General features: G+C 42.2%; 1 protein-coding gene across 1 annotated transcript in view; it reads right to left on the bottom strand.

Annotated features, from left to right (window-relative positions):
* The window catches only part of MFAP3L (microfibril associated protein 3 like), a 36219-nt gene extending 26010 nt beyond the window's left edge, over nucleotides 1–10209 (bottom strand). Inside the window, exon 1 of the mRNA XM_075197735.1 lies at nucleotides 10145–10209. The gene's annotated coding sequence lies outside the window, so the exon portion shown is untranslated. The remainder of the gene's footprint in view (nucleotides 1–10144) is intronic.
* Between the last annotated feature and the right edge of the window lie 4535 nt (nucleotides 10210–14744).

Below are 14744 nucleotides of genomic sequence, written 5' to 3'. Positions count from 1 at the left end.
AGGAGGAGTGGTTAACACTGGGTTAAAAGCTTTTGCTACCAGGATAATCGGCACAAAGAAAATGTCTGCTCCACTTGCTACAGCCTTTGGCACGACACAAGGTAAATCAATTTTAGCTTAGGGTCTTTAGGAAGTAAACATTTTTATTTTTTAAATCATTTTTAGAGGGAACTGAGCTGACTTTATTCCCATATAACACTGGATTCATCCACAAAAAGGGACATCCTTCTGGTAATATTGCTGACATATTTCAGAGGCTGAGCCTAGGGGTGGTTAAACTAACGTATACCATTTACAATACAGGTCCCAGATATCACTCAATGCAAGGAAATCTCACCCACCATTCTGCTCCTCTCAGCTGCTCTGGCACCCAACTCCACATCACTCCCTGGCTTTACACCAACACTCGCCTGGTTCATACAACTGGACAACAGTAATAACACCATTGCTACAAACCCAATAATGGGCCAAGGTGACTGCTGACTGCTTCCATGGTGCTGCATCTTTATGTGTTTGTCCGCTTTTAGGTTCCTGACGTTATTTGTATCTTGGCCTTAGCCACGCCTCCCCATTGTTAGGGGTGGCAGGCCTTGTTTCATGAGCCTGTTTTAGTGGGTTATTGGATTAAGGATTCCCAGGATGAATACTACTAAGAGTTGTAGTAGTGAAACAGAAGGTTTTTATTATTGAACAAGGATCACACAGGTATAACTAGGTGCATTGAATGGGTAAATAGTTAATAATTGCAGAGTTCAATGGGATAAATAACAGATTAGTCTGGATAAGCAGGTTTGCTGGAAAGCGGGAGAAGGAAAGACTGATGTCCAGGTATAACAGATGAAGCAGGATTACCAGGTTTAGCAGAGAAAGTGCAGATGCTGGATATCATGCACGACAGGTAAACTGCAGGTACTGGATCAGACAGGAGGAAGGTCAGCCCCGCCAGGGTCAGAAGCCGAGAGATCTATAACAATAACAGAATAGACAGGAGCACAGTCAAATGAAACTGGGGTCTGGGTCACAAGCAAAGGTGCAAAATGGTGGAACAAACAGAAGTCAGATAATCGTCACCAGATCACAGGTATTACTCAGAAAGACCAGCAGCAGAAACAAATGAACTGGCACTGGTCTGTTGGAAAAGGCAGTCTTAAAAAGGCCAGCATTTCTGATCAGATGATGAGGACTTAACAACTTTGCAGGCAAGGAGAAACTGTCCAGGTATAACTACAGTACCTCTGGTAGCACAGAGGAACCGCAGGCTAAATTCAGAATAATGACAGTGCCAAAAGTGGGATCTCTAAGGATTGTCTTCTATTGATTTTTATCTTCACTAACACTCCTTTATGGGTTAGTGGATATGTATATAATCACCACCTTCTGGCTAGATTCCTGGAACACTTAGGAAACATACCTGCAAATATCCATACTATGCTGGCCTTGTTGGCAAAAGACAGCACTACTTCTGTAATGGTTACCGAAAAAAGCCCTGGGCAGCTAATTCTCTCGGGGTTAGACCCTAATGACTGGTGGCAATGTAGGGGTGAGAAACGCGAGTGCACCAACACAGAGAGACTTTCAAAGTGTATGAAAATACTTGAGTACCTTTAGTATAGACTACATAATAAAATTGGTGTCAGCAACCTAGAACCAGAAATCAGGACAATGCTCTTCAGCAAGTACAGTAGTGTGCTATGATGTTTGAAGAAGTGTTAGATGTTAATGTCTGAAAGTAAATTGTACTGATCAGTTCATAAGTCAAGGTTCTAAGAAATCGGGTTGTCAGGACATAATTAGAAACTCATAGCAGAGCTAGTCACAGTATTAGTAAATGCTGGCAGTGACATCTAGCTTCAGCATTGTGAAGATACGTGGTTCTCGAATCACTCAGACACGGTATTAGAGGAAAAATAGAAGAATGATTTATTCTTGAGAACAGGATTAAATACAGCACGGCCCCTTAATGAAAGCAGGTCCAACAAGTGAGGAAATCAGTTCAAATAAATCCAGTGGGATAGGTACAGCACAGTCCCCTTAACAATAGCAGGTCCAACAATGAGGAAATGAGTTCAAATAAATTCAGTGAGATAGGTTCCACAGCACATCTCTGATGTGCTGGGGGTATTTGTCTGTGTTGGTTCCTTTTAGGATAACCCCACCCTTTCATGCACCTGATATAGCATGAAAGGATTTGAGCAACTTCCATTTTCTTTATTTGTCTGAGCGGCATGTTGATGTCAGTAGTTGAGGGGGAGTGCTGACATTGGATTGCTATTTGGAGGCTTCTGGGGTACCTCTTTGGTAAGTTAGCTCTCAATTTAAAAACACATATGTATGGCCCAAATATATGGGACTCTCATTGTTTAGAGTAGGACCACCCTATTAGCAAAAGCACCGTGGAGTGGTGGGTGGCTTCAACATACATTTGCAAATGTGTGCAACTAAGACTTTTGCATTTTTATCTACAGTAGAAATAGCAGATCTGTTGCTGGCTATAGCAGTGTGCTGGGGGTATTTGTCTGTGTTTGTTCCTTTTAGGATAACCCCACCCTTTCATGCACCTGATATAGCCTATAAATTGATTTGAGCAACTTCCATTTTCTTTACATCTCTGGCAGAGCATCATCTCTTGGTCAAAGTCAGTCACAAACATGTCCAGCTCCCAGGGTAGCCTCTTGTATCACCTCATAATCCCACCTTGAGAACTGCCGCCTCAGGGGAGTTGCAAAAGGTCTCGATTGGTGGGCTTCTCACACTATCCAGCCCCCTCCCCTACCTCCCCAGCTGTCTTCCCTCAGGTGACCCCTGCTGGTTCTGGCTCCTGGTTGCCTGTAGAGCTCACTAGTGGACAATAGGGATCAAACAGAAATAACAATGGTAAGTTAATTCACTCAACGCCTGAGTGTTCTCTGTGGAGGTGGAATTTAATCCCTGAAGTACTTTTCCAAGGAGCTGTTATAGTTCCATCACTAATACTTCCTGATAGCAACATGGCTAAAAAGTGCAGTTCAGGTATGGATTAGATTAAGGGGTTGTAACACCAAACACCATGCCCGTTGCTTTACAAGCATATCCAGAGTTAATAGCATAGGTGCAAAAATAGTGAACAATAGGAGAAATTAGAATCGTAGACAGGAACAGTCCAAGGGTCTTGTACACGATGTAAAATCAAGAGCAGTGAAAACTTTAGATACATGACAGACACAAATTAACCTGGCAACCCGGAGTTAATAAAGTGTGTCTGGCACTGCTGACGACACCAGCACCAGGGGGTAAATGTATTAACCTCCGGTTTCTTGAAGTCCCGCGAGTTCGGCGTCTTCAGCGCTTAAAGTTAAAGCGGCGCTGCCTTGTAAAGGACTATAAAAAAGCCCTCCTATCGCCTAAGTGTTGTTTGCACATAGCAGTCAGATCATTGCATGCCACCGAGAGTCAGAACCTGAAAAACACATCTCCAGCCTGCAAAGTCTATGTAAGAGACCTGCACACTTGGTCTTAGGTCTCATTCTCATCCTCCTCTTTGAGGGTAATCGGGCTTAATAATGAGATTGCAACATGTGCAGCCATTTAGGCCACAGGCCAAGCAACTGGATTGCCCCATTTGTGGCCATCTTAAGACCTACTAGGTCTCAGTTTTTAATATTGTGGGTTTCTTTCAGTTCCCTAGACAACAGAACCTGTAATATATTTTCTTCATGCAATGCGAAGATGTGACCGTGTCAAATAAATTTGATTCTGCTTGTTCATCAGCTTTGCCATATAAAATGTGCACAGATTACATTGCATGACTTGATCATGTAAACTATGTCTAACTTTATTATATTGGGTGGTAGTTACTTTTTTAACAATGGCTGTTGTAAAATCATAAAAAAGAATATCAGTGTTCTTTTATATAGCATAGATAGTTTTACAATGTACAATACACAGATATTTTGATTTTGGAGTTCAAACCTGTGTCTCCAGTAAGAGAATCATGTGACTAATTTACAGTTGGCACACCCTAACAACAAGCCAAACCCTGCTTGTAATCTAAGGACTGCGTCTGTAGCACTCAACTATTTTGAGTGCAAAAGCAAATATTTTTTTGTCTTAGGGATTCGGTGGAGTTACCTTATATGTAATATTTTACACTTTAGTAAGCCATATAAGCATAGATTGGTTTTGCACGAAGACTAACGAAAATACCTGCATTGACTGAGCCATCATACACAGTTGCCATAGTATTGAAATTTTTAGAATGCAAAATTTCACTAAGCAATAACCTTAAAATAAAACATCACTCACACATGGGAAAACCCTTCTTTTATCCATTTATAACAGTTCTATAAAACATACAGGGGCTGATGCAGACTTGGTTGCAAACTGGGCATAATTTTCGCTCAAAATACCTGATGTAAAACTGTTGTATTTAGGCCCATATGCTGAACTACATGTATCTTAAGGTCTGTGCAGGTGGGCACCAACAGCACGTGTCTCTACACATACATCCCACTTGCACCCATGTTCTTAATCATTTGTTATATGTGCAACAAATGTATTTACTATTAGGCTTCAATAAAACTTAAAAAACATCTAATACAGCAGAACAAATACCCATCTCGTCAACGAAAATAAGTGTTTCTAAATACGCACACAAAAAAAACATAATATACGCTCAAACGATGAAGAAAACAATCAGTTTCAGCAGTGTGATTTCAAACAGCCAATCATAAGCATTTCACTAGTGCCAAAGACTATCATCATCATCATCATCCGCTATTTAAACCTGACAATATCAAATAATATGGCTTCGTTAGGCATCTAAGGGGCATATTCAATTAGCTTTTCGATCCACGATTACGCGTGGCTGCACAAGTCACGATATCACAACATCACAGATTTCCGTGCGCACCCCGTTGGGTTGGGACGTATTGTACCGTATTGTCAGTTTACACGCGCAACCGTGCGCAATCGCTGACCAAAAACCTAACTAAATATGCCCCTATGTATCTTTGCTCATGACCATACTACTGTACTCGGCCTATGTTAGAGTGTCCCTGTCCCTTTTCAGGAGCAGGCTGGTGCAGGTAGCAGAATCATGTAAATATGCATGGGTGCAAATTCATGCACTTACTTTCTGGGCATACATTAGCCACATATTGTTTTTAAAATATATTAACTAAATATGTTTTTACCATTTTTTAAGTGCCACTTTGCTTAAAGGATTTCCACTTTAAATTGTTGTGCGAAAGAATCCCCCCTGCTCTGATATATAGGACTTTAGTGGTGCTCCATCCATTCATTGTATTTCTAAGTGTCCTGGCACTCATATATAGCAGAGATTTCTGCCAATCAACATTGGCGCTGCTTGGACACACTTCACACCCCACAGCAAAGTGACTCCAGATCTCTGAACTCATAGGACTTTACGCTTCCATCCGTAACGAAAACCTCAGTTTCATTACTTTAGATTATCTTAATGATATATTCCCCCCCTGTACAAATTTCTTGATGTAACAGCTCTTAAATTTTGTGTCTGTTTCTTAGTCATTCATTTGTAAAGTTGCCTGATGAAGGGGCCTCTGTGCTCTGAAAGCTAGCAAATATAATATTTTTTTTGGTTAGCCAATAAAGGTATCACTCCTATAATGCTTTTGTCTGTTTTGACACGGAAGTATTTAACGTCACCTCGATATTAGTAGTAAGAATACACTTGGTTTTGAAGTTGGGAAAATGAATGAAGCTCTAGAAGAACATACAAAATTTTGTACTCTGTGAATACTGTCATGCAGAAGGGAAAATATAATTACAGTAGAAAAGAGAGTGTGTATCCTGGATACCTTCCCAGTATTGTTAGAAAGTAATCTCTAACTGTGGCTAATTCCGTAAAAGCACACCACATGAGATTTGAAAATGTTGATCCCAATGGAGATGTAGATACTGTCTAATGATCTTGATCTCATCATGTATAAATTGGAGCCTGTGACTATTAATCGTGTTATGATATAATTATGGTGTGTAACATTTCCAGAGGAAAAAACTGAACTATCTTTGGAATCTAGGGCACATACAGAGCAAGTTCTAGAGGAGTCTGGGGTGAAAACCCCACAAAGAGGATTTATTTTGCTACCTCTCCCAAATAATTGTACTGGAAAATATGTTCCTACTATTATAAAAACACACACGAAAAATCAGTGGCCACTATATTAGGAACCCTTAGTACTGGGAAGGACCCCTTTTGTCCACGGAAGAGTCTGAATTGTTCGTGGCATGGATTCCATGTGCTGGAAACATTCCTTAGAGATTCTGGTCCATGATATAATATCACTGCCCAGCTGCTGCTGATTTGTTGGTTGAGACATTCACGCTATGAATGTGCTATTCGACTACACACGAAAGGTGCTAGTGTGTTGAGATCTGCTCACTCAGCTCCATTGCTTGCAGCAAGGTGTTCTCAAAACAGGATTAACAATTACCTGCAAAGAAGTGGACAAGCTGGAACTTAGAAGCACTGGTACCCCAGCACCTGCACAGCATTAATGTTCATCAAGACATCATCAGATTAACTCTTACAGTGTTTCTTAAAGCCCAAACCAGCTGCCATTATGGAAAATGTCTGCGAATCATAATTCATAGCAAATATCTTATGTTGCACTTTTTTTACAGCAACCGTCCCTCTAGGCCTCTGGTGACACAAAGGCCGAGACAGTTTGTAACAGTTTGTTCGTATTATTATCTCTTCTTTAAAAGACGCTGAAAAAGGTCTGCAGCGCCGTATATGACATATACAGAAGGCAGTGATCCATAACACATTACATGAAGGACAAAATACGGAAACCAGACATTATAAATAAACAAATATACAGATAAGATGTTAATGGAGATCAAATTATTTATGGAACAGTGAGTGAGAATGATGGCAAAGACCATTGTGAAGTAGGCCAAAGATTAAGAAAACAGGGCTAGTGAAGCAGGCCAAGAGGCACAGAGGGTGATAGAATATTGGAAGGAGAACACAAGGAGTGCCCTGTTAATCTTGTCTACTTATGTGATTAAGACTTCTCAGAGCTAGAAGTAACACTACTGCATAGGTGATTATGTGCGTGTGTGTCTCTGTAATGACCTTGGCTGTACAAGCATGCTGTAGAAAATACTGTGGTCTATGACGTACAAAGACATGCATACTCCTCTGATGTGCACAAGAGAACATCACATTACTGCAATTATATATGCAATGTGCTTTTATGGGAACATTACCTCTTACTTTGCAGACTACAGCGAAAATAAGGATCAATAAAATGATTAAAATCTGAAACTGTTGTATCAGTACAGATACAAACAGACTTGGCCATTCTAAATACCTGAAAACTAACATGCTGAAAGGGTATTTCTACCATCACAGATTGGAAGCACCTCTATCAGCACTGCAACAGTTCTGTTTCAACAATGTGGGAGAGTTGAAAAGCAGCAAAAAATGTAATGTTTGTACCTCCTCTTTCATCTGTTGACACAGAAGGTAAATCCGGTAATGCGCTGGTGATAGTGTGCACTCCTTAACTAAGGGGGTCCTGGAAATGGGACCCTCAAAGGTCTTCTAGTTGTGAATGGAAATATCATATAACTCCTTCCCTACTATTTATGTAGGGCCTGTCCCACACTTAAGTGATTCCTACACTGCATGCACTCTCTCCCATACTATTATATCAAAAGCCACTGTTTAGAGCTTAAGTGAGCCAGGAAGGCACCTGCTAACATCAAAATAGTGATCGAGTATGTAAGGAGTGGTGAAAGCTATGACATAATTATCGCTATTGCATAATAGCACAATTGAACACTCGGTATATGCAGTTGAGCAACTTGAATTAAAAAACACAGTCACTTGAATAAATTCTGTTTAATCACAAACCGCAGGTAACAGGATAAATCACTTGACTCTTGAATAAATCTAGCTACAGATTTTCATAGCAAATAGCCCAACTTTCTCTAATCTCAAAATGGCTGCTCCTCATCAGCTGTCACTCACCGGACTGTGAGTGCCACTTCCCGTGTATTCAGGAACCGTGGCCGTCCGCCATCCTGAGGGTCTGCGCATGTGCAGCCCTTATCAAACCTTCAGTACCTGTTGCTTTTAATTGATTGGATGATCAGGCAACCCTCCCTATTTAAACCACCTGTGATCATTACCTGGTTGCCTGATCTTGGAGTCTCATTCCCTATGAGCCTCTGAAGGTGTTCCTGTGTTCCTCGTGTATTCAGCTCCTGCTGATTCCTGTTCACTTCAACTCTCCTGTGTTCATCGTGCCTGCACTCAGCTGATTCCTATCCACTGCCTCCGTTACTACTACAGAGTTCCTGCTCACTTCAACTCTTCTGTGTTCATCGTGTCTGCACTCAGCTGATTCCTATCCGCTGCCTCCGTTACTTCTACAGAGTTCCTGCTCACTTCAACTCTCCTGTGTTCATCGTGCCTGCACTCAGCTGATTCCTATCCGCTGCCTCCGTTACTACTACAGAGTTCCTGATCGTCTCAACTCTCCTGGGTTATTATCGTGTCAGCGCTCCGCTGCCTCCACCTCTACTACTGGATACCAGACAGCCTCAACTCTCCCGTGTTCTTCATGTTTCCAGTTCCACTTACTACTGCTTCCTGAGTATTGCTTCGTTCATTCTGGATTACCTGCCGTGCGCTGCACCAACCTGATTACCGCTTCCACCCTCCAGTGGTCTCTCCTCCTGCCAGCCTTCAGCCGTTCAGGTATTCCTGCACGTCTCTCTGACAGCCTGCTCTCCTGAACCGCGGTATGCATACTTTCCTTTGACTTTGCTTGTGTATTGCATATCCATCTGGACTCAGTTGTGTTCTCCTCCGGAGCCTCCTATCCACTGAAGCTATTGTTACCATTGACTTTGTTTCCTATTGCCTGGATAGTTATTGTGACTTTGTATACTTAAGCAGTGCTTGTCAGTTATCGTTGTATTGTGGATATCATCGTGGGATCAAGTTCTGTGTGCCCCGTGTATTCTCTGCTTTACATTCATCTCCTCGTGCCCCTCCTCACATATATATAGCAGTGGTACAACTTGCTGACGCAGACCACTGACTCCTGTTCCCTGTGACACCAGTTTCAAGTATCCTCTCACATAAGCAGTGGTACAACTTGCTATACGCAGACCACTGACTTCCCTGTTACCTACCTTCACCTGGATTCCATTCCTTCACCTAGACAGCGGTACAACTTGCTATACGCAAACCGCTGACTCTCACTACCTCCTCGCTACTCCTGGACATTCCACCTCACTATAGCAGTGGTTCAACTTGCTATACGCAGACCACTGACTTTCCTCACGTTCCCTTGTCCATCTTGTACATTCATCTACTCATTACCAGTTGCTGCTAGTCATAGACTTTCCTCGAGCATTCTCTCACCATCTGCTGTTTCTCCTGTTCCGTTGTCACCCTGCTACCAGAGAACCATATTACCAACTTTATTACTCTGGTAAGTCCATCATCTGGTGATATCCTGGGCAAAGACTCCTAGTGCCCGTGACATCAGCTGAATTATATTCAAACAAAATGGTGGGTAGCAAGCTCAAATATCTTTGTTCTACAGCTTTAATTTTCTTGTAATTCTACAACTTCTGACAGCAGTATCAATTTGTTAGCTCACCAAACATCTATATCACTTTAAGCAGGTCAAACTTAGTCTCTCAAAACTAACCATCCTTTCTCCGTAAATTTTATTGCCCTTGCAAAAGAGATCTCAGACCAGCACTAGCAAAAGGGCATAACACAAATCCACATCTTCAGGACTCCCCACTCTTTCTCCAAACTCTTCACTCTATTAGTAGTATATCAGTCAACCAGCAAACAATATAACATAACCAACTATACATATCTGCAGTTCCTCCACTTCAAAACTCGTTGTTTGAATGGTCTTCAATGGCTGCTGTCTTTCACTCTGTCCCAAATAGCAGCTTCAGGTTCCAGTTTTTCCTATCTTCATCCTCCCTACACACTGACTCTGCACCCATTTTGTCATGTTTTCCCTCTCCCTTTGAGCAGGAATTAGTTATTTAGCTAGCAGTCTGCAGACAGTTACACATTTGTACAGTAGTGCACCTAAATTAAAGAAATACAGGTAAGGACATATCTGACAAAGTAACTTACATGTTATGAAATGGTTTGTATCTCTTTCCACAGATGGCAGCAGGCTGGCTGACAAGATGGGTCTGTACTGAAGCTAATCAAAACAGAACACCTGCAGGGAACTCTTTTTTTAAAGGGAAAGTGGGAGTATCATCTGCTTATCAAGCTAGGGCTGTGGGAGGAGTGTAAAGTATTTAAGCATGCCTGTTGTCATTATGCAGTGTGACTGATGCCAGACAGTGGCTGGAGCTAGTCTTGGTTACTTTAGTGATAGGGTTACAAGAAAAGTGTTTGCAACTCTGTTATGAATTACTTCCTGACGATTAAAAGCAAAGTAAAAGCAAGAAGGTGTTCATGTGTGAATCACCTGAGGTGTGTCATAGTTTTTTAATTTTAGTTTTTAACCTCTCTGTACTATGTTGGTTTAGGCAAACCAAATATTTAAGAGGTGATTTGGAGGTATAAACATTTAATTATTTTTTAATAATATCATTAATTTTTCATACATTAACTATTATTACCTATTTGGCCACAGGAAAATTATATTCTCCTGTTTAGTTTGAATTGTGTATTAGAAATGACACCTATACCAGGCTTTGCTGTCCCAGTTTGAGGTACAGAACCTATAGATACTGCACACAGTATTGTTTATTCATGATGTTATGCCGTATTTACCTAAAGTCTCTTGAACTTTGTAAGGTTTTAATAAAAACCTCCAGTACTAATATGTAGGCAGTACCCGATTTAAAATGTGGTTACATCGTGATTTTGACTATGAAATGTTAACACACAGTTTTTAATTTTATTAATATATTGAAGTTCCCCCTATACAAACCTTATAACCATTCATAATCATCTCTATACACTTAAAAACATATTAACTCAATACTAATATTACACATTTTAAATTTCGGTAGATTACAGTGTTGTAAAATGTAGTCAATATACATAAATTACATCTATATGTAATTTATTCTGATGACACTCAACTCTTTCTTCTCCTGATCTCTCTCCCTCTTTTCTCTCCAGGGTATCCGCATGCCTCTCTGCCATCTCCTCCTGGATGTCCTCTAGATTTCTTAAACTCAATTTTGCTAAAACTCAACTCATTGTCTTTCCTCCCTCTCGTACCTCCTTCCCCTCTGACCTCTCTATCACTGTTGACAACTCTTCTATCTCCCCTGTTCCCCAACTCCGCTGCCTAGGTGTCATCCTTGACTCCTCTCTCTCCTTTGCCCCTCACATTCACTCTCTTGCCAAATTCTGCCGGTTCCAGCTTCGCAACATTGCCTCCATTCGGCCCTTCCTCTCCCAGGATGCCACCAAATCTCTCGTCCACTCTCTGATTATCTCCCGCTTGGACTACTGCAACCTTCTCCTGATCGGCCTCCCCCTCTCTCATCTCGCTCCTCTTTGATCTGTACTTAACGCCGCTGCTAGGCTTATTTTCCTCTCTCGCCGTTCCACCTCTGTCTCCCCACTCTACCAAGCCCTTCACTGGCTCCCCTTCCCCTACAGAATCCTTTTCAAGCTCCTCACTCTGACTTACAAGTCCCTCACAAACTCCACTGCTCCCTACATCTCCAACCTTATCTCTATTCACACTCCCTCCCGCCCACTGTGATTGTCCAACGATCGTCGCCTCTCTTCCCCTCTGATTACCTCCTCTCACGCTCATATCCAAGACTTCTCCCGCGCCGCTCCCCTCCATTGGAACAAGCTCCCCCGCTCCATCAGAACTTCCCCTAATCTGTCCTCTTTCAAACGAACATTAAAAACCCACCTTTTCTTAAAAGCCTTCCAGTCTCATGCCTAAACTCGCACCGGTCGGCTACCTCTCTTTCTCATCCCTTCTGCCCCTTCCTCGACTCCGTCTCTGTTTCTCCCGTCTCTTCGTCTCTTCCATGCGTCTGTCTGTCTTCCCCTCCCTTTAGATTGTACGCTCTCCCACCTCCTGTTTCCATCACTTTTAACTGCGCTCTCCAGCTACTCAGCTCACCTCCTCTCGGACCCTCTGCCTCCTCTCGCATCTCTACGCTCCCCTCAGTGACTCTTAACCCGTCATCCATGCCCATCCTCTTGGGCCATAGTTACCTGCCTCTACTCACTTTTCCCCTCCCTCCCTCTCTTGCTGTGCCTGAGCCCCCAGAGTTATAGGGCTTAATGTTACTTGTACTGTGCTGTTTCACCTTGTACTGTGTCATTGTTTGTCCTTGTACGGCGCTACAGATACTTTGTGGCGCCCTATAAATAAAAATTAATAATAATAATAATCTATATAGCTACATTAAAACAAAACACACATAAGATAAAATACTTGTAGTATACACAGTGGTGGAAGTGGAAAGTTAGAAGTGCTAGGCCCCCCCAAAGGTTTAGGGGTTTTGATAGAGTGAAATTAATTTTAGATGCATTTTAACACTATATTGTATAATATAAAACATATTAAATTATGCAAGGCTATCCACCGTGCCCCCCACCTCTTGTGTGTCCAATTACCTTTCCTCTGTGTCTCTCCACTTCTCCCTCATATCTTCGATGTTACCCTTTATCTTTCCCTTATTGGTTTCCTTTCAATGTTCCTATGTGCCCCTATCTTCATTGCAGGTATCCCCCTCTCCCTCCCTAGCTGCTCTGCTGTGCCTCACATCCTGCTTCTCTCACTCCTTCCTTACTCCTTGATCCTCTATCCCTGTTCCTGCTCCTATTATTCTCACTAGTGAATTCACTTTTGCCCATTCATCACACTGTTCCTCCTGGCAGTAAATCAGGAACTAGCTAGTACTTTCAATGGGACAGCTTTTGCTCCATCTAGATACATTTTAGATGTGAAATAGCATGACAGCAGCACTGTGGCACAGTGGTTATCATTACTGTCCACAGTACTGGGGTCATTGCTTTGATGTCAACAAGCGCCCTATATGTGTGGAGTTTGTATGTTCTCCTTGTATTTCCTTGTATTTGCATGTGTTTCCTCCCACAGTCCAAAACATACTGGTAAGTTAATTTTCTTCTCACAAAAATTTATCACAGTGTTTGTGTGGTAGGGAACATAGATTATTAGCACGGCTGGTGCAATGACTGATGTGAATGATTAAAATATTCTCTGTAAAGCGCTATGGAATATATAGGCACTATATAAATAACTGAAATAAAATCAGCACTTACTCAAATTATATAACCCCTTAATGCAACAGGTTTAGAAATGTCACAACAAGGACAGGGAGCGCAAATGATGACAGACATACACACAAATGTTTACACTCTTTTCCGCAGTGATAGTTTCAAGATTGCCTCACTTTCCCTGTGTCTTACCCTATTCCTTGGTAATCTCGTGGGTCCGGAAGTGAAGGAACCAGGTGAATCCTCCCGGGATACTGTCCACACACGTCCCCTGCTTGTTCCGGTGAGCGCGGTGAGCGCTGTGTAGACTCCCTCTGACGGAGGTTCCTGTCACTACAGTGAGCTGAATGTCTGCTGGCACCAATTCTGCAGGTTGATGTTTTTACTCATCACAATAGAGATGAGGGTATTGCGCTCCTATGGGCCCACCACACTTCACGCAATTACAGCTGTCCACGACCGTCGATTGCTATGCAGCCAGGAATAATTTTGGCTGGTTCGTAGCCCTATGATGTTTACAAACAGCATTTATCATCAACATTTATTTATATATTGCTAGCAAATACCGTAGTGCTTTACAATTGGGAACAAACATTAATAAAACAATACTGGGTAATACATACAGACAGAGAGGTAAGAGGGCCCTGCTTGCAAGCTTACAATCTATGGGACAATGTGAGTTTGAAACACAATGGCATGTGCTACATCATATTGCACATTGGACCAGCTTGAATGATAAGGTAAAAAGTATTGAGCGGGCTGTGTGCTCAGTCACACAGCAATCTTGGTCAGAGGGTTGTTGTCTTGTGTTCGCAGTGTAGAGGGTGGTAATAGGGTAACCTAGGGATTTTAAGATGCTGGTTGAGGCATATCATAAGCTTGTCTGAAGAGGTGGGTTTTCAGAGAACGCTTGAAAGTTTGAAAACTAGAGGAAAGTCTTACTGTGCGTGGAAGGGCATTCCACAAAGTGGGTGCAGCCCGAAAAAAGTCCTATAACCGAGAATGGGAGGATGTGATGAGAGTGGAAGAGAGACGCAGATCTTGTGCAGAGCGGAGGTGTCGAGTTGGGGGATATTTTGAGACAAGTGAGGAGAGGTATGTCGGTGCAATTTTGTTGACGGCCTTGTCTGTTAGTAGAATAATTTTATATTGGATTAGTTGAAAAACAAGCAACCAATGTAGAGACTGACAGAGTGGCTCAGCAGAGAAAGAACGGTTTGCAAGGAAAATCAATCTAGCTGCATGCAAAATAGATTGCAGGGGTTCAAGTCTGATTTTGGGAAGACCAGTAAGGAGGGAATTGCAATAGTCGATGCAAGAGATGATGAGTGCATGAATTAAGGTTTTTGCAGTGTCTTGTGTGAGATATGTGCGTTGTCACACGACGGTCCTTCGGTTTCTACAACCGAGGTCTGACACACTTACCTGCCTCCCGCTGACCTCCATGCTCTGGCCGAGGGCGTCCTGTTTTCGGCTCTGCGCATGCGCGGACTCGACC

Source organism: Mixophyes fleayi, chromosome 1 (genome assembly GCF_038048845.1).
Source record: "Mixophyes fleayi isolate aMixFle1 chromosome 1, aMixFle1.hap1, whole genome shotgun sequence".
NCBI lineage: Eukaryota > Metazoa > Chordata > Amphibia > Anura > Limnodynastidae > Mixophyes > Mixophyes fleayi.
Note: the sequence above shows the minus strand (reverse complement) of the source record. Positions and strands in the feature narration are given on the sequence as shown.